This window comes from Dermacentor silvarum, unplaced genomic scaffold (genome assembly GCF_013339745.2).
Source record: "Dermacentor silvarum isolate Dsil-2018 unplaced genomic scaffold, BIME_Dsil_1.4 Seq469, whole genome shotgun sequence".
Lineage (NCBI taxonomy): Eukaryota > Metazoa > Arthropoda > Arachnida > Ixodida > Ixodidae > Dermacentor > Dermacentor silvarum.
The window spans coordinates 3,061-26,924 of NW_023606282.1; the positions used below are offsets into that span (position 1 = coordinate 3,061).

Sequence of the window (23,864 nt, forward strand, 5' to 3'; positions counted from 1 at the left end):
TCTTTTTGTAAATTAAAAAGTCACCGTTGTCATAGCCTTTGATGATGCGAAAAGTCATTAATATTGATTACAATACAAACGCAATGTGAAAAGTGCGAAATGTCGCAGAAGGTTTGCTAGTTTCAACCAATATTATTTCAAATAAACGTGTTTTTAATAAAAATGATGGTGCAAAACACAAATGCCAACACCACCCGAAAGCGATGCAAATGCTATGAACACGGGTTGTGAACAAAAGATCTTTATGGCCCGAAAGGACAGGGAAAATGCGGCGATACGCATGCCTCTCCACTGCCGTTGCATATGGCCGCTCATTACCATAATTCGCGCGGCTCGTCGCACCACAAATTATGGCGGAAAATCTCTGCAATGGCGGCCCAGCGCAACGTCACGCAACGTCAAATTGACGTTTACGAAACGGCCCTTCCTGTGACGCTCCTCACGGGATATTCCTTCAGCCAATGAACAAGCTGACATGCCGGCTATCTTGGAACGCCACCACATATTCGCGGAATTGCAGATGCATTGTACGAGCTTCTGCACGCTACCGTCCAATTTCTTTTTAAAGCGCTAAAGTCGCAATATAGGTGCCAAGGACCACGAAAAAGTATTAGTCGATAAAACTGGCAGCTGCACGTCACGCTTCGTCATTCTGACGAAAACGCAAAATTGCATTTTGCAAAACTTCCGTTTCCCGGCACAAATTTCAAAACACGTGACCTCTGGACAGCCAATGAGACAGCCAAGATGGCGGATAATGGCGGCCGTGCAGCCGCCATGCGTGTCCAGAATAGAGCCTCAGGAGTTTTCTGCGTGGACTTGTCTAGAGTGCCGCGCGGCGCAGCAGTCATCGCCTAAAAAGTTCCTGCCCAAATCTCAGCTTTGGTATGATTACACCTGCGTGCGCTCCGCGCGCCCCTTTGTGTGTCGTACGGCGTCTACGACGTCGTCATCGGCGATGCGACACGGTACAAACAAGCGGCTGTGAGCTCGCCCCTGGTGAAGCGATGCTAGTCTCCGTGTTCAGTCCTCGTGCGGAGTAAAACACTTCGCGATCCGTCAGAGTAAAAGGCCTGATTTACATCGACTGAGCACTGATCGTTTTGCAGGAGGCGATATTTTTCTTACGTGCAGTGTCCTTTCGTCTCTGAGCGAAGCAGCGTCTCGGACGCGCACCAAGTGAACGGAAAGTGTTACAAAAGTGGAAAGAGCTTGATAACAGCAAGTTCTCCGAAAGAAGGCGTAGCTCATAGCTACTTCTACATTTGTTTTCAATAGTTTTCATTCTACGTGCCGGGAGTGTGAAAACCACACACTGGGCTTTTGACACAACCAACGCCTACACAACTCATGCCAAAAGCGAAACTGAAAGCGAACACGCGATTGCATTCAATCCACAGAACACCATTCAATCCAGTACAATCCAATCCTTAAGTTTTGTAAACATTTTTTTGCTGCTGACAATGTGGAGTTATCCCCGAGCAGCTTTCTGTGTTCTCTGTGCTTGCCAGAAGCGGTGCCCCGTGAAACTTGTTCAGGTAATGTTTCAAACACTTGTTCTTACACAGAAGCACTAAGAATTTCGTACTTTTCATCCGTCCTTGTCGGATCAGATGTGACTTATCGTTCGGTTCCATTATGATAGCAAGGTGAAACACGTGTTTTATCCACTGTATTTTTGTGATTGCTGCGCTGGGGTACGTAACAAACATTCATTAGGACGCATACTAGTAGCTTTTTGATGACCTTGGCTCTTACTTTTGTGCTCCGCATATAGCATGTGTGAGTCATTTACCTTTGCACCAATATCTGCGGCCTCGGCATAAGCGCAAGTTGTTTATTTGAACTTGACGTTAAAAGAATGAACTTCTATTCTTCTAACGTTGAGTTTAACCCAGTTTGGTGCCCATTGCAGGTTGCTCGCAACTGCCCGTGTCTGTGTCCTCTCACGAACGAATGAAACGCGATAAAGCGAGCGCGCGGCCTTCGGTACATTCGGCGTTGGTGTGAAGCGTGCGCGCTTCGAGAAATGGGGCCGTATTCTGAAACGTTCCACTTCGGCGAGATTTCTTTTTTCGCTTTCAGGCGCGCGCTGATTGGCTGGTTGAGCAAAATTGAATTATGTCGGGCTCAACCAGCCAATCAGCTCACCCAATTTTGCTAAAACAGCCAATCATCGCGCGCCTGAAAGCGAAAAAGAAATTTCGCCGAAATGGAACGTTTCAGAATACGGCCCATGATCAGTATCATGCCAATAGCACGCGCATCGACAGGGATTTCACGTGTAACCATCCACAATTTGAACGTTTCCAACTGGCAGTACGCAACGAAACTCGAGTCGCTACTTCAGATTATCGAATTTCATCGATTAAAATTGCATTATTCTTTTTACATGTGGCTAGCAAGTGGTGGCGACTGCTACTGCGGAGTCTGACGTAGAAGTTAGCTCAGCAGGCAGCCGAACATTATCGCTATGAAATGCCGATTCGCATATGTAACGATAGTCGTAGGCCTGTCTAAGCAACGGTTAAACCTAGATCGCCTGCAGTTCAGTGCACTGAATTTATTGCATCTGAACTGCTTGAGTGAGGTTATTCAACACAGGGCTGCGTACTTACCGACAAAATACCTTTGCTGATGCCTCAAAGACGAAAGTGCGCAGTATTTTTTCCTCGCTTTTTTAAGGATAGATGAGGAGCACTCGAAAAAGGCAGACTGATGAGCTAGTTGGTATTGCTTTTTGTACGTAGTAGTGCAAAGACTACGGCAAAAACTGCAAAAACAAAGACTCTGCACGGACAGCAAAACTGAATCGTCTAGAAATTCAGCATGTTATACCATCTTGGACTCTCCTGTTATGAGTTTTAACTCAACCCTGCAACCATTATGCAACAAGAAACAAAGCTCACGTCCTGTCATCCCTCTTTGGGTTGTGCCAGCGGATTGAAGTCCAGATGTTCTGCTGTTATTTGTCAGGTGTGGAGATTTCATTCATTGCTCAAGATGCATGGGCGTGTTCAATTTAGCAAGATTTTATCAGAGGTGCACATTATTTTTGCACGTTGTTGGTCACGCATTCATCAAACGGTTCTCCTGAAGGCACAGATCTAATCACTTGCATAGTGCTCAGCAATTGAAATGCGATACTTGGAGCACGAGGTTGCCTGGCACTTTTTGCGCCGCCGATGAGCACTGCAGACACTGAGCTGATGAATTTCTGTATCACATGAAGGCGAGAGTGTTTGTGATGCATTGGAGGTATGAATTCACCCAGTGCTCATCGGCAATGCAAAAAGTGCTCAGCCCTGTACCTTGTGGGCATTGTTTATGCATCTTAATGCCGCTATGTTTCCATGTTGTCACTGAGCAATGCCTTCTTTTATATTGTTATTATTACTAGTGCCACTTCTGTGCTTTCTACTGATGGCAGTCTGGGAGTCAGTAAAAATGACAATCTTAAGGTGTGGTAAGCTCTATTTGTATGTACTTGAGTATCAGGAGAACAAGGTGAGAGCAGGAGCCTCCTGCTCTCACCTTGTTCTCCTGATACTCATCGTCCTGAATTTCCATCTTCCACATTCACAGTGTTTTCTCTGGTTTTGTATGTACTTATCATTGCCAGCTCCACAGTTGGTAAGGTTGCAGTGGTATGTGAAACGCCCATTCCATATCAATTTGAAGAAGGGCAGAAGAAAGCTTTAGAAGCACCTTTGCCGTCACTATGTATTTGTGTGTCTGTGAACAGTTGAGGGTAATTACAAAATTTTTTTCGACAAGTGTGCCTGGAGCAATTCGTAGTGTTAAACAGGAAGTTTCAGACATTTTCTGTATTTCAGCCATTGCGAGCCAAATGGGGGATACACGTGCTAAGCTCTTTTGGGGGCCTAGCAAGAACAGCACTTTCACAACTGCTGACAATGGTTATAAAATGCCACCATTTTTTTTTCATTGCAAGAGAAAGGCTGGTGCATCATAAAATTCAGGTACATTTTCCAATCCGATATGCGGTGCAACTGCTCAATATTTTTTAGAGCTCTCTGGTCTACTTGCAGCCTTAGAGGCAATAATAGGTGCTTCCCTAAGCAGAGGCATAGGTTGCATCTCACAAGGTAATCAAAGCATTAACCAGAGTGCAACATGAAGGTCACATTTCCATTGGGCCATCAAACCATGTGGGACATTCAGGACTGGCATTGCATTCATCACACGACAGTGTACAGATGATTGATACATCTGCAACACAGTTGTTTGGCAGCAGCTGGCACTCCTAGCAGTCAAGGCAGCCACATACATGGGAAAGGATTGCAACTTGCACTAAAAAATGGCGACTTGCTAAGAGATGGGATCATTGATAGTTATGCTTTAGTAACAGTGTTGTTGCATGCACTGTGTTGGTGTCTCACTGAGGCACAGTCAGCTCATGGTTTGATGAGCGCGTTGGCTAGGATGATATGCAACTACAGCTGACTGAGCAGGTGACATCTGCAGACCAACTTCACCCAAGTGCTCTGTCGCATTCAGAGCTCTCTACAGGCTTGCACCCTGGTGTGTAGGGTCGTTTATTCACAGAGCAATCTCATCAGCGCAAGTAGGCATGCCTATTGGAATGTCATGGCCCTGAGCCAAACTGCTTGGAAACATGCACGCTGAGCAAGGCGTGATGTCACTAAAGTGTGTAAAATCCAGGAAATACATTGTAGGCTACCTATGAAGGGCTATTGTCTTCCTCAAATTTTGCCGTAACAGTAAATTGATATATTGATGGAATTCTTAACTACTCCTCTTCACCTTCAGGATAGCATCGAACAACTTTATTGAAGCAATGCAGAATGTGTTTGTCTTAACTGTACCGTCTCTTATTTATTTTTTTGCTGCTGTTCTTGTTGCATGGACGACTGGTCCCAGTAAACTTCCAGTGCCACTGTGTACAATAATTCTATCAGTTGTGCATAGCCATGTAAGCACTCGAGGAGCAGCAAATGGACATTCTGTCTAGATGGAAGCTAGAGAGGTGTATTCTATTTTGCTCTAGTTTATCTGTGCCACGGTGATGGCCGTGGCCCTGTGCAGATTTGAATGCACTGGGATTGCAGAAACTGCTCAGTTTTCAATGCTGCAAGGTAAATGTGGTCATGGTTACAGTGATTGTTGATTTGGCACAAAGTATGATGAAATAAAAACTAAGGGGAAAAAGGGAAGGCAGTGTTTTGACTTACCACAGTGAATAAATTGAGTAAACAAAAATGATTGCTATGATGGCTTATCGTCTAAGGCTTTGCGCTGTGATGTATATCACAAGTTTTATACTGTCATGCCTCATGATCATGACCCTCATTAATAGGGACGATGACCTATGTCGAAACTTGCTGCCTGGCTAATGGACAGGGTGGAAACGGACAAGGCGTTAGAAGCCAATGTATTTTTGTCATGCTAAATAGACAGCGTCGGCATGGATGGACAGGACCTCCTCTAAATTACAGAGCCAGAAGGCCCACGCACACTCGCAGTAAAATGTGTGCCGGCGCCTGCAAGTCTCAGGTTGCGCTGCTGAGAGGCACAACCTCACTGGCCAGTGTCTCTTCCACAGTGGCACAGTCATGTGACAGCTTCGCTATTAATGTGTTCTGTGAAGCATATGTGCTTTCCAAGTCAGACTCCAATGTACATGTTCGAGTTGTGTTACTGGCATTCTGTGCACAAACGTCAATGGAGACAAGGGAGCTTTTTCTTTGTTATATGCTAACTTCGTCAACAAACTATACGTCCTCCCCCCCCCCCCCCCCTTCTAGAGCCCTGATGGATTCACTTTACGTGAGTGAAAGCTCCTTACTGTCACAGCCCTCACGATGCATCAAGTGCTTCAAACTGCAAAGTGTTTTTCTTGCACATAGTGGGGACAAGATAATGCAAGTTCTCAAGTCAGATTTGTCTCAGATTTCACTTTCACAAGACACTGCAATGTGCTAAACAAAAAACTAACACCATTTTGTTTTCGTTTTAATCTTAGTTTTAAATCAGGATTAGTTAGTATGGACAGCTCCCTTTATGGACAATATTGGTCTGCAACTAAACTGTCCATATTAACGAGGCATGAATGTTTTATTTGAGCTACAATGTGAAAGTGCGTGGCAAAGCGGTTGGGCATTGTAGCATATACTGAGTGTGATATTACCTGGTTTTGGTGGCTGTCGTTATGGATTCACCATAGCTTATACAGTGTGATATTACTTGGTTGTGGTGGCTGTGGTTATGGACGCACAAATTGAGAGGTTTTTCAAATTGGCCTGTGCTCATATTTCATCACCATTTTCCTCTGACCTCTCCTGTGTTGTTTTTCTGTATTTCAGAGGCTATCTGCAACTGTTTCTAGCAGTCCACTCCCTAGAGGTAATTGAAGACATTGTTCATCCCATGGCAGTTTTACTTAGCAAAGTTTCCTAGCTGGAAAAGACATGGCATACTGCTCATGTTTAATCCTCCAGAACATCAGTGTAGCTACTTCTACTTGTCTCCTATGCTTCATTCTACCGTGCCTCTGCCTGGTGCATACCTGCCAACTCTCCCAACCTTACCGTGAAGTTTACAAACTTTGGCTCCTTTTACTGTTCTATGAACACCGAGTCAAGTTTTACAAACAGTTCTGTTAGCAAATAAACTTCACTCGTTGGTCCTCAAAGCTTCCATTGAAAGTCTTCTGAAAACATTATGGGGTTTTACATGCCAAAACCACGATCTGATTATGAGGCACGCCGTACTGTGTTACTCCGGAAATTTGGTCCACCTGGGGTTCTTTAACGTGCACCCAACACCAGCAGTGTTGGGTGCACCCAACACTCAGCAGCCCAACACCATAGCCACTGAGCAACCTGATGGTGAAAGGATGCAGCAGAGGTACCTGCTTCCAGCAAGTTCATGCAGACAAGTTCCTGAAGCAAACGAAATCAACACCAAAGGCACTGGAAAAGTATCTGTGCTCTGCAAATGATTTCTGGCTTGTCAGTACTATTCGCTGTGCCAGGTTTGTCGCTGCTTGTGTGCTGCATCTACAGATAAAGCGTGGGCTCAGGGACAGCTTTAAAAAAAATACATGCTACTCCATCACAAGTTGGCAGGTATGCTAATGTGCCTTCCATTTTTACTGTGGCATTTGTATTCAGCGCATTTGATCAAGATCACAATACTAAGATACACGCCCTCTGTCTAAAAACAAGTTCAGGCACACTTCTGAAAAAGAATGAAAAATTGGGCAAGTTGTTGGCATTCTTCTGCAGCATCAAAGTTACACGTGATTAATTTCTGGGGTTTTACATGCCAAAACCTCGATCTGATTATGAGGCACGCCGTAGTGGAGGGCTACTGATTAATTTTGACCACCTGGGGTTCTTTCATGTGAACTATGTACCAAAGCATTTTTGCATTCCGCCCCCATTGGAATGCGGCCGGGACTGAATCCTCGAGCTCAGCAGCGCCAGTGAATATTAAATCGAACCGTCAAGACTGCACTTGTATATGCACACTAGCAAGTTTTGTGTAGCTCAAAAAGTGAATTTTTCACACGTGCATTTCTGATAGATCGGGTCATGAACATTCAAGATTGTGGGTGTGTTATGTTGTGCATTGAAAGGAACTGGTAGGGATTTTTGTATTACTTTCCTTTTGATTTCTTCGTAGGTTTGAACATGCATTTTTATTATGCATAGAAAATGAAGAAAAAAATCTTTTTTCTTTGCATGCAACGTTGTTTATCAAATGGCTTTGCTAGCACATATACTAGCACAAGGTGGATACATTGTAGCAATGCCTTTTTTGATGCTAATGACTTTTGGCACTTCTCGCGTGAGCATTACTTGACCACTCATGAATTTGGAAAGTACTGAAAGGCATTGGCGTCGGGAAAAGGCGTTGCTACAAAATTGTGGCCCAGGGGACGTGTCATATGTATTTGTAGATGACTGGCACTGTGGCACTAAAGGCTGCTATGGTGGGGTAGATCAGGAAGCCTAACATGCTTGAAGATAGGGAAAATGCCAGAGAGAACCGTGGCATCACATGCGAAATGTGGCATTGAGCGAAGCGTGACTACAGGCGCTGCTTCCTGTGCGGGCATTTTGAAAATGGGATAGCTGTTTCAATATGTTGCGTTGCCGAGCACAAGATTGCAGGTTCAATAGGAAGTGGTGGCATACCCCTGGAGGTGAAATACAAAAATGCTCATGTACCGTGCTTTGCGCGCACGTTACAGAATCCCAACACCTCAAAATTAATCTGAAGCCCTCCGCTGCTATATCTCTTGTAACCCACTGTGCAGTTTCAAGACATTAAACCCCATAATTTAAAGCTGTTTCAATAAATTGCATGCCAGATAAATCCACTATGCTTTCCTCTCTCTGTCATTCATGGTTGATTGAAACTAGTGTTCTATGGCATTTTTTTATTGTGACAGTAATTATGTGAACACTCGAGGCATATTTGCACCATCAGTGCTGCCATGCTGTCTAGGCATTGACAGTGCATGCGAGGCTCGGATGTAGAAGGATGGAAGGTCGCCAGAGACGTAAGACCTGCAGTGCATTTGTCTGCAAAAATGACAAAGCCAAGCCGTGGATGCACCATCATGCTCTGCTCAGTTGCCTCGGTAGCGGAGCCAGGGCAGTGTTCTTCTTTCCGCTCTTTCATGAGCGTTTTGCGCACAAGCACTAGTGTTGCTGCTGTGCAGCGGTGTGCATACACGGCTGCACAGCAGCACTGTTGAGCATAGAGGGGTCTCAGTGAGCCAGTACACTTCAGGATGCAAACACTCACGGTTTTGCTTCTGTCTCACCTCTCACACAATTGAGGTCCGACACCTGCAATGCCAGCGGTGGCACTCCTCATCAGACCAGCTTTGCGAGGCGCCTGATGGCTGCCAGGGTGCTGTTTATGCTGCACTGCAGAAGTTGCCTTGCGTGCTCTGTCGCGCCAAGACACCTCTCCCGCATATTCTTAGAAACCATCTTAAGAGCTTCAGTGCAACTGGTAAACCTTGCTATTGCTTTCAAGGCTTTGCCTTTGGGAGAAACTGCCAATATTTTCCGCTGTTTGAAATTATCCTGTAATCTCAGTAATGCAATGGTGGTTGTTGGTTTTTATTGTTTTTAGTCTGCTAGTGCTTTGTGCTGCTAAAGAAAATTCTGCATCATATCTCTATTGCTGCCTGCTTTAACTAACTGAATGGCCATCTTCTGTCTGAACCTTGATGATAACTCCCTTCATGTCAGTTATGTCACTGATAAAATTCAAGAAGGCAAGTTTTGTTACCTTTACCCTCAGGAATTAAAGGGGTCTTCTTAACACTACAAGTACTTTTTCTTTTCAAGCATGCGAGCACCTTAAGCTGGTATCACAACAGGGGTTTCTTCAGCAGTAAAAGATGTATTATTGTATTGTAAAAGATGGAAACATTCCTATTATACATGAAAAAATTATATGGAGGGGAGTAATACTACAGCTTTACAGTTGAACTCTTACTGTAAGCATTACTGATAGATGTGATTTATTAGCAAGCACAGTTCATTAACACTGTTTTCTGTTACCGATGGCATTTTTGTACAGAAATATCTGTGTTGAAAGTGAAGGGGACACAAACATCTTTCCCTGAAACCTGAGGAAAATGTTGGGATGAGTGAGACATTTTTTGATGAATGTACTGTAGAGGGAATATTTTTAGAAACACCTAATGTGGACGGAGATATCAGGAAGGATATACTTGCCCTCCTCGTTACCCCTCAACCTATTTGCTCTCATCAGCAGTGGCAGTGCCAATAGCAATGTGCAACCTATTATGCCTCACCTTTCTTTCTCTTGTTCTCTTTGTGCGGACACATAAGGTAAGGGTTTGTGGGCCTCTGGCAAAGCTACCCAAACGTGACAAAAAAGCTACTGTGGGGCAGGTGGAATGTGTTAGCAGCAGCCGACTTTTTATTTCCTAGGAAGCTGTGACAAACCTGGAAAAGAGGCTGTGCGTGTGCAAGCTTGTGTCGGTGAATAATCCATGGTCAAAAATAATTGGCCAATTGGTCACATCTGTGGGCGGCTGTTACCTGATGTGTGCTTGCAGCTGGCTGGCAGTTCCAAGGATGGCAGCGAAGAGTCGTCTCTTTGAAAAGGAGCTGTATTGACATTCTGCTTGTTAGCTTGTATGTATACATGCAAAATTTGGCTGAAGTGTTCAGTTAAAGGCTCTAACCGAAGAATGTGTTTATTCCCCAAGTGGTTTCGACTGCTCGATGCGTCAATCTCGGATCGAGATCAACTCTCATGCTGTCATTGGAATAGGTGATCTCTGCTCATCTGCCATTGAAACAGACTTGCTCTGAACAGAGCAGGAACTTTTGATCCAGCAGCACTTCAGATCTGCCATTGAAATTCAGCTTCAGAATGACCCAATGTGGGGGGGGGGGGGGGCGAGAGGTTATGTCAGTATTCTGTGGAGCACAAGGTGATGGGTTCGATTTTCAGCCCCACTGGCTGCTTTCCAATGGGGGTGAAATGTGAAAACACTCTTGTGCTGAGCTTTGGGTGCCGTTGATTGTCTCTGCAGATGTTTCTGGTGAGTTCTCGAAAGTGTACAACTCGGAAGATGTGGAGGCTGTCTGGTTGGATTGGTGGGAGGCTAGTGGCATTCATGACCCCTGCAAAGAGGCGGTGAGTTGCGAGATGACACACTCCACTTCACTAGACCACATGGAAATATGTTGGCTGCAACTGTTTTCCCACATTAGAAATTCCAGCTCGCACTAATATTGGCTTTGTGTCTATGAAAACTCAGCAATTTCTAGCTTTCTTAGGTTTTGTTCATATACAGTGTAGATCGCTTATAACGTAAGTCGCCGGAGTCGCGAATATCTGCACTATAAGCGGTACCGCACTATAACCAAAACAACGATTTTCAAGCCCTGCACGTATGCAAACATGTAGACCAAGCATGTAGACACGCTTTGTACTATCGCGCGCACATCGCGATTATGTTTTCGCCAGTGAGCTGGCGAAAAGATAATCGCGATGTAGCCGGTGCTCTTTAAGTTCGACAGCTTTCCACCGAATCAAAACGAAACAACAGTTTGCCGCAACCGCTGCGGAAAAAAACGTGACCCACTATCGACGCGATTATGAACGGCGACTTTGCGGTGCTGAAGGCACGCGCCCGACGCACGCACCTAGTCTGGACGAATTAACTACCATTTGCTGCAGCAACTGGCGGTCCAAACCGCGGTCGCTGTCTATGTGATCATCGATGGCGACTACGCAGTTTTTTAGGCACGCGGCCGACGTGCGTACTTAGTAAAAACGAAACTACTGTTCGCCGCAACCGCTCCGGAGAAAACCGCGGCTGCTATTGACGCGGTCATGGATGACAACTACGCAGTTACGAAAGCCCGTGGCCAACGCGGTTTTATGCGCAGCGGTAAATGCAAGAATACAGGCTTTAAAGACACAAATAGGTTCGAAGCGTTCCGGCGTTGCTGTCATTCACGTACGTTTTCAACTGATGGCTGTGGCGATGCGGACTCCGCCGCGTCGTTTCGGTTGGACGCTAGCGCCGTCCTTGTTCTTTTGCATCGCACATTTGCGGCGCTCCTCGAGCTCCAAAAGTTGTCCGAATTAACCGATGTGCGGCCAACTAAGTCCGAATTAACGAGAGTTTGATTGCATTGAATAATGCATACGCCGGCCAGGAGCACGCACCTTGTTGAGAAGCGTGCTCGCTGCCGCCCTTGTCGGCAAGATTTTCCCGTGGATGCCGCATTATAACCGATATTTCGTCTCACGCGGCTGCACTGTAAGCGGTATGCGTATACATGGAGTGCTATGGGAAAATTAACGGGAGTCTGAAAAAACCGTACTATATCCGGTCCTGCACTATAACCGGTTACGTTATAAGTGGTCTATACTGTAATTCACTGACTGAATGAGTTGGCTGAAAAGCTAGGCTTTCCTCATGAGGCTCAGTAGTCTTGGGCCTGTAATTTTGCAGGTTCTTTTCCTTGGATTCTATCATTCTTATCATCCCTCCCACCTAGGGCAAATATAATGAAAGAAGAAAAATAATTGTTACAAAATATGGGCCCTGATCGTTCCCTAAAAGTAAAAGAACTACTCTTGACTGTAGCGTCGGTGTGCACTTAAAAAGTCATTGTAAGTCAGGCATTCGCAAAGGTAATAGAATGTTGAAATATCAGAAGGAGGAGGAAAAAGAGAGGTGAAGACAGGGAGTTTAGCCAATGTAAATACCAAGTGGCTACCCTGTTTTGGAGAATGGAATGAAAAGTGTTAGAGGGAGAGATTAGAAAAAAAAAACATTCCCCAAAGTAACACGTTCCAGTGCGCTACAATTTTAGAGTCGGTCACACAGTGCAGAAGTCAAGTGTCAGAGCAAGGGGTTTAAATTTAAAGCCTTCTGTGTAAAACTCGGTCTGGACCAGTGTGCTAGGATTCACTTGGTTGTCAATGGGCGATAGTCCAGTTTGTCAAGTGCAGTCACAAGTGCTTTTCTTGCCGCCTTGTATTGTAACAAGGACAGTCACAGAGGAAGGTGGCTGTATTGTATATCAGCAGCATGCCTTTTTTATTTTTCCCTTTTTTCCCCCTTTTTTGCACTTTGAGACGTACACAGTGTGCGTCTCAAAGTGCATTAGAAATAGTGCTACTTAAGGGTTCATGACATGAATAATATATCATTTTGCAAGTGAAAGGGAGCCATGACTGAGTTGTTATGACCGAAATGTTTTTGGTGTTGAACACTGCTGTTTTGCTGCTTGGTTTATTATGATGTTTTTTTTTTCGTACAGAAGGAAGAAGGGCACATTCAGCATGTTGCTGCCCCCACCAAACATCACCGGTGATTTGCATCTTGGCCACGCACTGACCGTCACCATACAAGACACACTGGTGCGCTGGTACGAGCTGCATCTCTAATCTTTGGGACTGCCGGCAACAAGAACTTCATTTGGTAACAATCCGCTTCAGTTTCCATTTTTCTTTTCTGATCATCTGTCACAACAGGGGGGTCAGTGCTGCCGATAACGGCAACATGTGTGAAAATGCTAAAGGTTGAAAAGAATAGAAAATGGAAGTGGATTGTTCCAAAGTGTTTCCTCAAATGATAAGCGTACAGCCCAATGCCACCTTAACCATTTTATGGGAATGAGCGGCATTCAATAACGTTAAATCTCATTTACAAGAACTCAGCTCAGGATGTCATCTATGTTTTGCTCATCCAATTAGGAAGATGAAAAATAGGTGCTTTTTAAACTTGGATAAGGAGATCTCAATGAGCCTGGATGTAATTTTTTTTGGTTGTTGTGAACACTTTGTTTGATAGAATGTGTGACTGCAACTGACTGCTGAAGTTCAGGGCATGCTCCAAGGCAAAATGTGGGAACTTTGCAAGGTAAAGCTGGCACATTGTCAAATGCCACTACCATCTTCCTTTATGTAAAAGTTATTGGTTGGTTTTACAGGCTCAAGTCATCACTGTTGCCTTTGTTGTTTTCATCCTTTCTGCCCTCGATGGCTTTGGAGATGTTGGTAATCGGTTCCGTTTGCATCATCAACTCCGATGTATTTGTCAGCCATACCGCTGCTGTTTTACAGTGAGCAGTGCATGAGTTAAGCGACTCCTGGAACAGTGCAGCGGGACTGTAACACTCAATGACATCGGCACGCTCTCCAAGTGCGTTGCTGGTGCTGCTGTTAGTGATAGCGCAAAGCGCAGCTTATTGGCGTCTGTGTGTGGCTGTGGCGCCACTTCTACGTGGTGTTTGATGAAAAACAACGGTTTAGCTGTCGGGGACGCCTAAATTTCTTTGTTGTATAGGCAAATTCGTTGTAGTGGTCTTCGTTGTACAGGCATTCACAATACCTATGAAAGATAGGAATTTAGCCGGGACGTAAATAATCTTCTGTTACACAAGTACTTTTGTTGTAGAGGTGTTTGACTGTATGCACTTCCTTGCTGTGGAACAAGGAGTGACGAGCGCCGGTGCTGTGTTGCCAACACTTAGCCCCTTGGCCACTGGTGTTGTGCTGCCAGATGGACCCTTGGCCACAAAAAATTTTAGAGCATGGAACTTGTAACGCACAAAAAAAGAAAAACAAGTAAACAGATTTCCAAGGCTGGGTGCTAAAGCCACAACAGGAAATTTTATCTTTGCACGGCTGCTATGCTCTAGAAACATTTTTTGCTGGGTGTACACAGCGGGATTTATGAGGGCAGTCGTGCTGAGTGTTTGTGTTATCTGCAAGCACTGTTATGCCAATGCATCCAAGCATAGCAGGTCCTGCAAAAGCCCGCATGTTGAGTGACCCAGCCTCCTCGTCAGTGTTCTGACTCCTTTAAGTTCTTTTGAGTGGTGTGGATGGCCAGTCACAAGTGACTTTCCAGGTTTATCTTACTGCGTAAGGGCATGCCAAATAAAAGTGCCAAGTTGAGCTTGGTTGGAAGATTACGCTTGAATATAAAATTAGGTCAGTCTCACTGTGAGTGGAAACATAGCCACAAAAAATGTACAAATGAAAGGCGTGTATTGACGATGCCTTTATTTTTCTGCACCCCATGACATCAAAGACTACACTTTTTTGGATATGGTTAATTATTTATTAGTCTTGAAGCATAGTATTGCATTTGAAGGTGACCCATAACTCAACTAGGAAAGTTTTAGGCGCATTAACCTGCCGGAAAGAATAGGTCCAAACACGTGAGATTACTGGAAAATTCATGATGTCGCATTGACATCACCGGTGTGGCAGTTTGAGCATGGAGTAAAACAAGCTTTACTTTGACCTTCGTTTTCTTCTTCTGGTAGCGCGTGTCCCTGCATGATGCTACTAAACACCCAAGGCTTCTTGGTTGTTTTATTGGACCTGCTTCTACGCACTCTAGCTAAGCACCCTATTGTCCCCCGTATTGTTGCCTTTGTATGCAAGTACTAACTGTTGGTTTTGTTTTTTGGTTCGTTCGTGCCGAGCCGCAACTTCGACTGGAAAAATTTTATGCAGCAGTGCAAACTCTGGTTTTGCGGTGCATTTCAGCTAGCGAACAAAATGATCCGCTTCTCTGCTGGCCACAGCATGCCAAAACTATGGCCTTCAAGGTCATGGCACATTGTGTTGAAGGGCAACAGCCTCTTTTGAACCCCTGAAAGCCCAAGCACCATTCCACTTGAAGGAAGATTAGAACAACTGTTCACCTTTATTTTTGGCCATGAAGAGCACATTTGTGTGTGAAATAATAATGAAATGTTATTTGAGTTAAAACGTATTTAGTAATTAATTAATAATTAGTTTTCTGAACTATCCTAAACAGAAGCTTCACTGCACCATGAGAAAAACACCAATATATGCTTTGCATCAAGTTTCTAGCCCATTTTGAGGTATCAAACTCTGCATATGAGCAATTATATGTCAAACTTCATGGTGTTAATGTAAGAGGCCATGCAGAGGTGTCACACTACCAGTGTTTTGACGTTATGTTGCCAACTTGCAAAACACTTGACAAAAGTGAAGTATCTGCGCATCACTTCCTGACATATTGCTACGAGAGAGACATTCAGCCTGGGGCAGATGACGAAGACGGTTCTCTGGTACTGGTGGCTGTCCACCATCTTGGCTACTGTGTCGTTTTACGTAACATCTTTTTGGTGGAGGTGCTGGGTAGTTCCCTGTTTCGATCATGGAGCTCCGCAACGGCCGCCTCATCACACTTGCAAACATGTCAGTCGGTGCAGGCACATCGTCTTCACCCCCTGCCCCTCCCATGGCTCCGACCTACATCGTTCTGCCTCCTGCTCGTGATCCTGGCGTATTTTCCGGCCAGGATGGGGTTGACGTCGACAAATGGTTCAACCTTTACAAACGGATCAGCGCCGGCTACAGGTGGGACCCGACCCTTATGCTCGCCAACGTGCTTTTTTCCCTCGATGGCCCACCGCGGGTGTGGTTTGAGACGCATGAGGCGGACATTACCAGCTGGGACTCTTTTAAAGAGAAGATCCGCGACCTTTTCGGTGACAGCACTGGTCGGCAGCTTGCTGCGCGGAATGAACTTGCGACTCGTGCACAGACATCCTCCGAGTCATACGTCTCGTACATTCAGGACGTTATCGCTCTTTGCCGCAAGGTTGACGAGCACATGCCTGAGTCCGAGAGGGTTTCTCATGTGCTCAAAGGTATCGCCGACGATGCTTTTCACCTGCTCGTCTATACAGTAGCCGACGGATTTTTCGGACTCCAAAAATTCGGACTTGTTGGATATTCCGGACTTAATAGATGTACCGGCAGGATTTCCATAGAGCTAATGCATTTTCGCGACCGATTTTTCGGACGAATCTAGGTGCCAATGTTCGATTTTCCGGACTAAATTGCTCGCTCCGAGCCGCGCTACCCGATCTTGAAGGCCGCCATGTTGGATTTTCCGCTGGCTTGGCCGAACTTGGCTTCCAGTGCCCCCTTGTATAGCCTTCAAGATTAGTAGACGCACGCTATCCTCTCGTCTCTGAGGCTATGCCCGCGCTTCCTTGGCCGACAAAACTTTCAAAAAAGCGGCACTTGCCTTTTTTTTTTTTGCCTTTTTTTTTTTGGTCAGCTCGCTACTATTGCCATAGCACTTAAGCGGAATCCGGGTGTTTTTTTTTTTTGTTTGTTTCTTTTTGTTTTTTAAGTTTCGGTTGCGCCGTACGCTGTGTGCGGGTGAAAGCTTGCGAGGGTCAGCCGGCAACCGCAATTAATCTCACGCACGCGAGAGAGGAAGGCGGCTGGAGGCGCGCGCGGACTTCGTTCGCTCGCGGGGCACGGGGAGAAGGCGGCGGAGACGGTTGCATTCAGCTCTTGCGGCTGCTGCCAACGGAGCTGCCGCGCAGGCACCGTATCTTGAAAGCGATCTGCTATGTGGCCGAAGTGTGCGCCCGCGATCTGCGATGGGTACAAAGGGCGTGCGCCGAATGCCGGTAGCTTCGTATGCGCTGTTCTTTTTTTCTTTTTTTTTTTCCGACGTTCGCGTCGAAGCGAGAGAATAGACAGCGCGAAGGTCAATTTACCCGCAGTCATCGAGCGAGATGTGTTCATGTAACCTGTGCGCGCGTGACACCGTGCTTATTTAGTTAGTAAGCGCATATTCAATTACAACTCTATACGACCGATAAAACTAACATCCTTACTTCGTATCGCTGTCTATTAATTTGCTATCGCAATCGGTGCTCCGCCTGTTGGGTGAAACTGCGACATTTTTCTTAAGCTGCTCCAAGCCTCATAACATTTTTCTCTTGGGGGGGGGGGAGTTTTTCGGAATGTTCGGTTTTTCGGACTGCTCGATTTTTCGGACTATTGTTCAGTCCCCGCGAAGTCCGGAAAATCGGTCGGCTACTGTACCAACGTTGATACCGTCGACGCGATCATCAAAGAGTGCCGGCGGTTTGAACACACGAAGAGCCGCCGTATTACCCAGAGATTCACCTGGCTGCCCAATACGGCTGCAACTTCATCATGTGATGCCGTTCGCCTGCCGCCCACGTGTGACCACATTACTCGCATTGTTCGTCGCGAGATTGAACCCGCTCTCCTGCACCTATTCAACCCCCAGTGTTTACAACCCACGCCAGTGACAACTCCCAGCCATCATGTCGCTCATTCAAGCTGTCGTCAGGCAGGAGTTTGCCAATCTTGACCTTCCATCAGCGTGCCCACTGACTTGTCCTGACGCTCGGCCTTATTCCTCTGGACCCGCTCGACGCGCCTACACCTCTCCCGTCTCCTTCCGCAATCCTGCAGAATGGAGAACGCCCGACGATCAGCCCATCTGCTTCTCCTGTCGTCAGGCCGGGCACATTGCTCGTTATTGCCGTCGCCGTTGGACCTACGCATCTCGCCAGACCTCCATGTACCCTACTCCTTTCAGACGTCCCGCCGCTGGTTCCCCTACTTACCACTCGTCCTCCCACGAGCCTCTTCCCTCAGACGCCACTGCTGTTCGCTGCTCCTCCCGCTCCCCGTCGCCGCAACGCCGCCAATCCCGCTCTCCGCAGCCTCGCCGTCCTTCTCTGGACGATCGCCGCAGGAAATCTAGATAGTGCAGCTTATGGAGGTGAAGGTGCAATGCCATCGTCCCCTGCAAATCCTCTACTGACGCTCCCCACTCACCATAGCCTCCTAAAAGTCAAAGTCGACAATGTTCCTGTGACCGCCCTCATCGACACTGGCGCACACTTGTCTATTATGAGCGCCCCTTTACGCCGCCGCCTGCAGAAGATGATGACGCCGTCTACGACACAGACAATACGTGTTGCCGATGGTGGCGCTGTTCAAGTGATCGGAATGTGCACTGCCCGTGTCAGCATTGCCGGTCGTCACACTGTTGTCCTTTTTTCCGTCCTTGCTCACTGCCCCCATGACCTTATCCTTGGCCTTGACTTTCTTTCGGCACACTCGGCCTTAATTGATTGTTCTTCTGAAACGCTCTGCCTCAATCTTCCTCTTCTATCAGATGCCCGCGAAACGCCCGTCAGCCGCTTAAGCCCCACCGATTTTGTTCGCCTACCGCCGCGAGCCGTCACGTACGTGTGTTTGTCATCGACCCCTCCCGTTCCTGACGGCGACTATATCGTCTCTCCGATTACAGACGTCCGCCTGACGCGCAATGTTACTGTGCCACATACCATCGCCACATTAGCTGATAACTGTGTGTTCCTCCCGCTACTAAACTTTGGTCTGACCCCCAAGTGTTGCCCCACAAGATGTCGCTTGCCCACCTCACCACTATAACAGACCATGACGTCGAGGTTGTCGCCATAACTGCACCTGAGGAAGCTGCAGTTTCCCCGTCACCAAGTTGCGACGACAGCATTTTTCGCAACATGATTGGACCAGACCTTTCGCCTGACCAGGCCGACGCTCTTTGCCGGGTTTTGGCCTCATACAGCGACATTTTCGACATTCGTGATCGACCCCTGGGCCAGACTAAGATTGTCGCCCACTGAATCAACACTGGCGACTCTTTGCCCATTCTCCGTCGACCTTACCGTGTGTTCGCATCAGAGCGCGAAGTGATTCAAAAAGAAGTGGCTAAAATGCTTGCGGAGGACATCATCGAACCATCATCTAGTCCTTGGGCCTCTCCCGTCGTATTAGTAAAGAAGAAAGACGGTTCCTGGCGTTACTGCATTATCGGCACCTCAACAAAATCACCAAGAAGGACGTGTACCCTCTTCCAGGTATTGACGACGCCCTCGACTGCCTCCATGGCGCCACCTTCTTTTCATCCCTGGACCTTCGATCTGGCTACAGGTAAATCGCTGTAGACGACCTGCATCGCGAGAAGACTGCCTTCGTGACCCCTGACAGCCTTTACCAATTCAAGGTCATGCCTTTTTGTCTCTGCAATGCACCAGCCACGTTTGAGAGAATGATGGACACTGCTTCAAGGATTCAAATGGTCAACATGTTTATGTTACCTGGACGACGTGATAATTTTCTCCCCCACTTTCGCAACACACCTTGAGCGGCTTTCGACCATTCTAGCAATCTTCCGACGAGCTGGCCTCCAGCTAAATTCCTCGAAGTGCCACTTCGCTCTTCGTCAAATTACTGTCCGGGCCACCTCGTTGACGCTTCCGGTGTCCGACCGGACCCAGTGAAGGTACGCACTGTCACGAACTTCCCCGTTCCACGGTTTGTCCATGACGTTCGTAGTTTCGTGGGGCTTTGTTCCTACTTTCGCCGTTTTGTGAAAAACTTTGCGGCGCTCGCACGTCCACTCACTGACCTTCTCAACAAGACGTCCCGTTTTGTTGGGGTCCTCTACAAGCTGACGCCTTCTCTGAGCTCATCACCGCCCTAACGACTCCACCTATTCTTGCCCATTTTGACCCAGCTGCTCCCACGGAAGTGCGCACAGATGCTACTGGTCACGGCATCGGTGCAGTTTAGCCCAAAACCAACGAGGCGTTGACCGTGTTATTGCGTACGCAAGTCGTCTCCTATCGAAATCTGAACGCAATTACTCTATTACGGAACGGGAATGTCTTGCCCTTGTCTGGGCGGTTTCGAAATTCCGTCCTTACTTGTATGGCCGCCCTTTCCGTGTTGTCACCGATCATCACGCTCTCTGTTGGCTTTCTTCACTGAAGGACCCTACTGGACGACTTGGTCGTTGGGCGCTGCCCCTTCAGGAGTACTCTTACTCAGTTATCTACAAGTCTGGCCACCTCCATGTGGACGCGGACTGCTTGTCCCGCTACCCTGTTGACCAACCAGAGGGACCGGACATCGAACCTAACCCCTGCGTTATGTCTATGTCTCAGTTTCTCCAGATTGGTGACGAACAAGGCCATGATGCTTCTTTGGGATTGCTCATTGATCGGCTGGAATCCGCACCTAACGACGCCTCACTGCGCATGTTCGTCCTCGTGAATGGCAACACTTTACCGTCGTAACGTCCAATCAGACGTCACCTACGAGATTGTTCCCGTCTCTCCGACTTTACCGCCTGCGATCGCTCCCAGTGACATAGTTCACGTCAGCAGACTGAAAGCCTACCGCCCTCCTCCTAACGACAATGTGTGAAGTGCGCGGAGACGGCGCTTCCACCGCCGGGGGTAATGCTACGAGAGAGACATTCAGCCTGGGGCAGACGACGAAGAAGACGGTTCTCTCTGGTACTGGTGGCTGTCCACCATCTTGGCTACTGTGTCTCTCCCATACTGTAAATACAGTGTAAATAGTCCCGCCTTGTGTCGTTTTACGTAACATAATTGTATTACCTTGAGCTTGCCAAGCTACTGTTTCACAAATGCTTCTGGATTTGTGTGCCTTTGTTTTCACTCTACTTGTCGTGGGTTTTCATGTTGCTAGTGAGTTAGAAGCTGCTCAGTGTGATTTGTACAGCAGTTACAGCCATCATTTACCAGCATTTACCCATAAAAATGCAAATAAAGTTTTTCTTTAATTTTTCTTACCACGGCACTAAGCATCGGTCATTGGTGAGTGACGTTTCTGAGCGCCTATTTAAAAAAAAATGTTGCACTCCTGGGATCGTAACGCCATCTCGGTAATTGTATACGAAGTAGAGTTTTCGTTTCTGCGCGGTTCACATTTTTACCGCAGGGCGAGATTTTTGCAGAGGTTCTTAAAGGGCGTGTGAGCTCAAAGATTGAGGCGCACTTGAGCAGTGTGATGGCGACGACATCCGTACCGCTCAGAAGAAACAGTTTTGCTTGATCCCGACCATGCTAGAAGCGATCTTTTGGACTTTTCGAGCAGTGGTGACTTGGACATTGATGTCGCGTCGTCGGAGTTTAGTTCAGATGAGGAAACTTCAGCAGATCAGCCGGGAACGTCAACTGTTAACCGCCGCCAAGTTTCGTTTTCACCTCCCATTTTGTTTATTGATATCTACAGCCGGTTCAATTGCCCTGTTGGTGTCCACACTATTATTTTCTTTATTTATGGTGTTTCACTTTATTTGGACAAGACGTGCTGCCAACAGTTTTTGGCCCCAGATAGATCCGGGCATTGACCTTGGGATGACGCTCTGTAGGGGTCCGAAGCGGCTGGCGAGAGCTCTCGATTGTTTCCGCCTGTCCTTTACGGCGGAGGTCGTTCAATGGTATATGTATAAACACCAACAAATATGCACGGGCGCATATCCTTGACAAACCGACGTAGAGAATTTTTTTCTCTGAAGCCTATGTCTATCATTAAGAAAGTTTGCCATGAATTTCATTAATAATTTGTGTTTGGTAATATTTATTACGTAGTTCGTAATTACAGTTTCTTTTCTGAAATGTACTTTTGAAATGTGCATTTAGTACTCGTGTTTTTGTATATAATATTATGCTGCAAATTAATCTTTTTCTTTTAAAAAATTTACGTAGGACCAACCAAGAACTTGATGTTTCACTATGCATCATGTAATTTTTCGTAACTGAAAGGGTACTATATCTGTGGGTATAATTCTTCAAAAAGATGTTGCCAAGGGATATATCAAGAATTTGTAGGTTTTGGAATTTCTTTAAATTTTTTTTTGCCAGAGATGTTACTTCTTACTGAATCTTTTCTGAAAAATTTTTGTTTTTTTGTGTTTAAGAACTTTTTTTATGCAAATATATTTTTTGTATTTTTTTAAATTGATAAGGAGATTTACTGACGGCAAGCGGCAGGCGAAAAACCAGTTCAGTCGCCAGAGACCAACGGTCTCAACGCCAAGAGCTCGTGATCTGCGCTCGCGCCCTACATCTATGAGAGCGCCCCACTACTGCTTGCTCCCTGTTCTTCTTCTTCACTACAATAACACCGGTCGGCGAAGGGGAGCCATCCTGGCGACTCAAGGGACGCAAGGATGAGAGGGTCGTGATGCGGCTTGAGGCGGCTGACGTGGGACCGTGTCGCTACCGAGACGGCGCTTGTCCGAGGAGGGGTTGACCGGCTCAATGACATAAGTGACGGGAGACCTGTGCTCGATGACGCGGTATGGCCCGTGGTACTTGGCAGCAAACTTTGGGGTGAGGCCAGGAGAGTTGAAAGGTATGCGGAGCCAGACGAGGGATCCAACGGCAAAACTCAGCACATGCTCATCGGTTGTCGCGGCGATCTTTCTGGAGGGCTTGGCTGTCGGACGTGAACGAGCGGGCCAGCTGACGACACTCCTCGGCATGCTGGGCGACGTCAGAAATTGCACTGACTTCGGAGGCGTCCAGGCGGTACGGTAAAATTGTGTCAAGCGTGGAGGATGGTTCACGGCCATATAAAAGAAAGAATGGTGAAAAGCCCGTCGTAGACTGCGTCGCGGTGTTATACGCATAAGTCACGAAGGGAGAACAACGTCCCAATTGGAATGATCAGAATCAATGTACATCGACAGCATGTCACCGAGCGTGTTTGAAACGTTCCGTGAGCCCATTCGTTTGAGGATGGTAGGCAGTTGATGTGCGATGAAGAATACGACAAGAGCGGAGCAGCTCTTGTATCACATTGGACAAAAACACACGGCCTCTGTCGCTCAGCAGTTCCCGTGGGGCTCCATGACGGAGTATGAAATGGCGCAATATGAAGGAAGCGACGTCACGAGCACCAGCCGCAGGGAGTGGAGTGGTTCTTCAGGTTGAGTTGAAGGCTGCGTTTGGAAGGCAGCGGAGAATTGTGCGTGAACGAGAGAGATGTGTAGCGAAATCTGGAGAGAACACGACGACGTCATCCAGATAGCACAGACATATCTTCCATTTCAGACCGCGTAAAATGCCGTCCATCATCCGTTCGAATATTGCGGGGGCATTACAAAGTCCGAAAGGCATCACGGTAAATTCATAAGCCATCCGGTGTGACGAACGCCGTCGTCGGACGATCACACGCCGCCATAGGGACCTGCCAATATGCCGATCGCAAGTCGAGGGAAGAAAAAAATTCGGCACCTTGAAGGCAATCGAGGTGTCGTCTATTCGAGGAAGAGGATAGACGTCTTTGCGAGTAATCTTGTTGAGGCGTCGGTAGTCCACACAGAATCTAATAGAGCCATCTTTCTTTTTGACCAGTACAACAGGAGAGGACCAGGGGCTGCAAGAAGGCGTAATGACTCCGCGCTGAAGCATGTCGTCAACCTGCTCCGTAATGACACGACGTTCCGCAGGTGACACACGGTAGGGCGCTGTCGCAAAGGAGCGTGAGGCCCAGTGTCAATCGTGTGAACAACCGCATTAGTTCGGCCTAGGGACGCTTGCGGTAAGTCAAACGAAGTGCGGAACTCGTGTAGAAGGGCAAGAAGCTGCGTCCGTGCAGCCGGATCGAGGTCGCTGTCGATGGAACGGTGAAAAGATTCCGAAAGCACGGCGTCGGACGCAAGG

The 23,864-nt window shown here is 47.0% G+C and overlaps 1 long non-coding RNA gene across 1 annotated transcript; it reads left to right on the forward strand.

Moving 5' to 3' along the window:
* Positions 1 to 1,446: 1,446 nt before the first annotated feature.
* Positions 1,447 to 10,683, forward strand: LOC119435121 (uncharacterized). Its single transcript, XR_005188764.2, has 3 exons — positions 1,447 to 1,538; positions 6,348 to 6,387; positions 10,580 to 10,683. It is a non-coding gene; the product is annotated as an uncharacterized LOC119435121 (long non-coding RNA).
* The last annotated feature ends 13,181 nt before the right edge of the window (positions 10,684 to 23,864 follow it).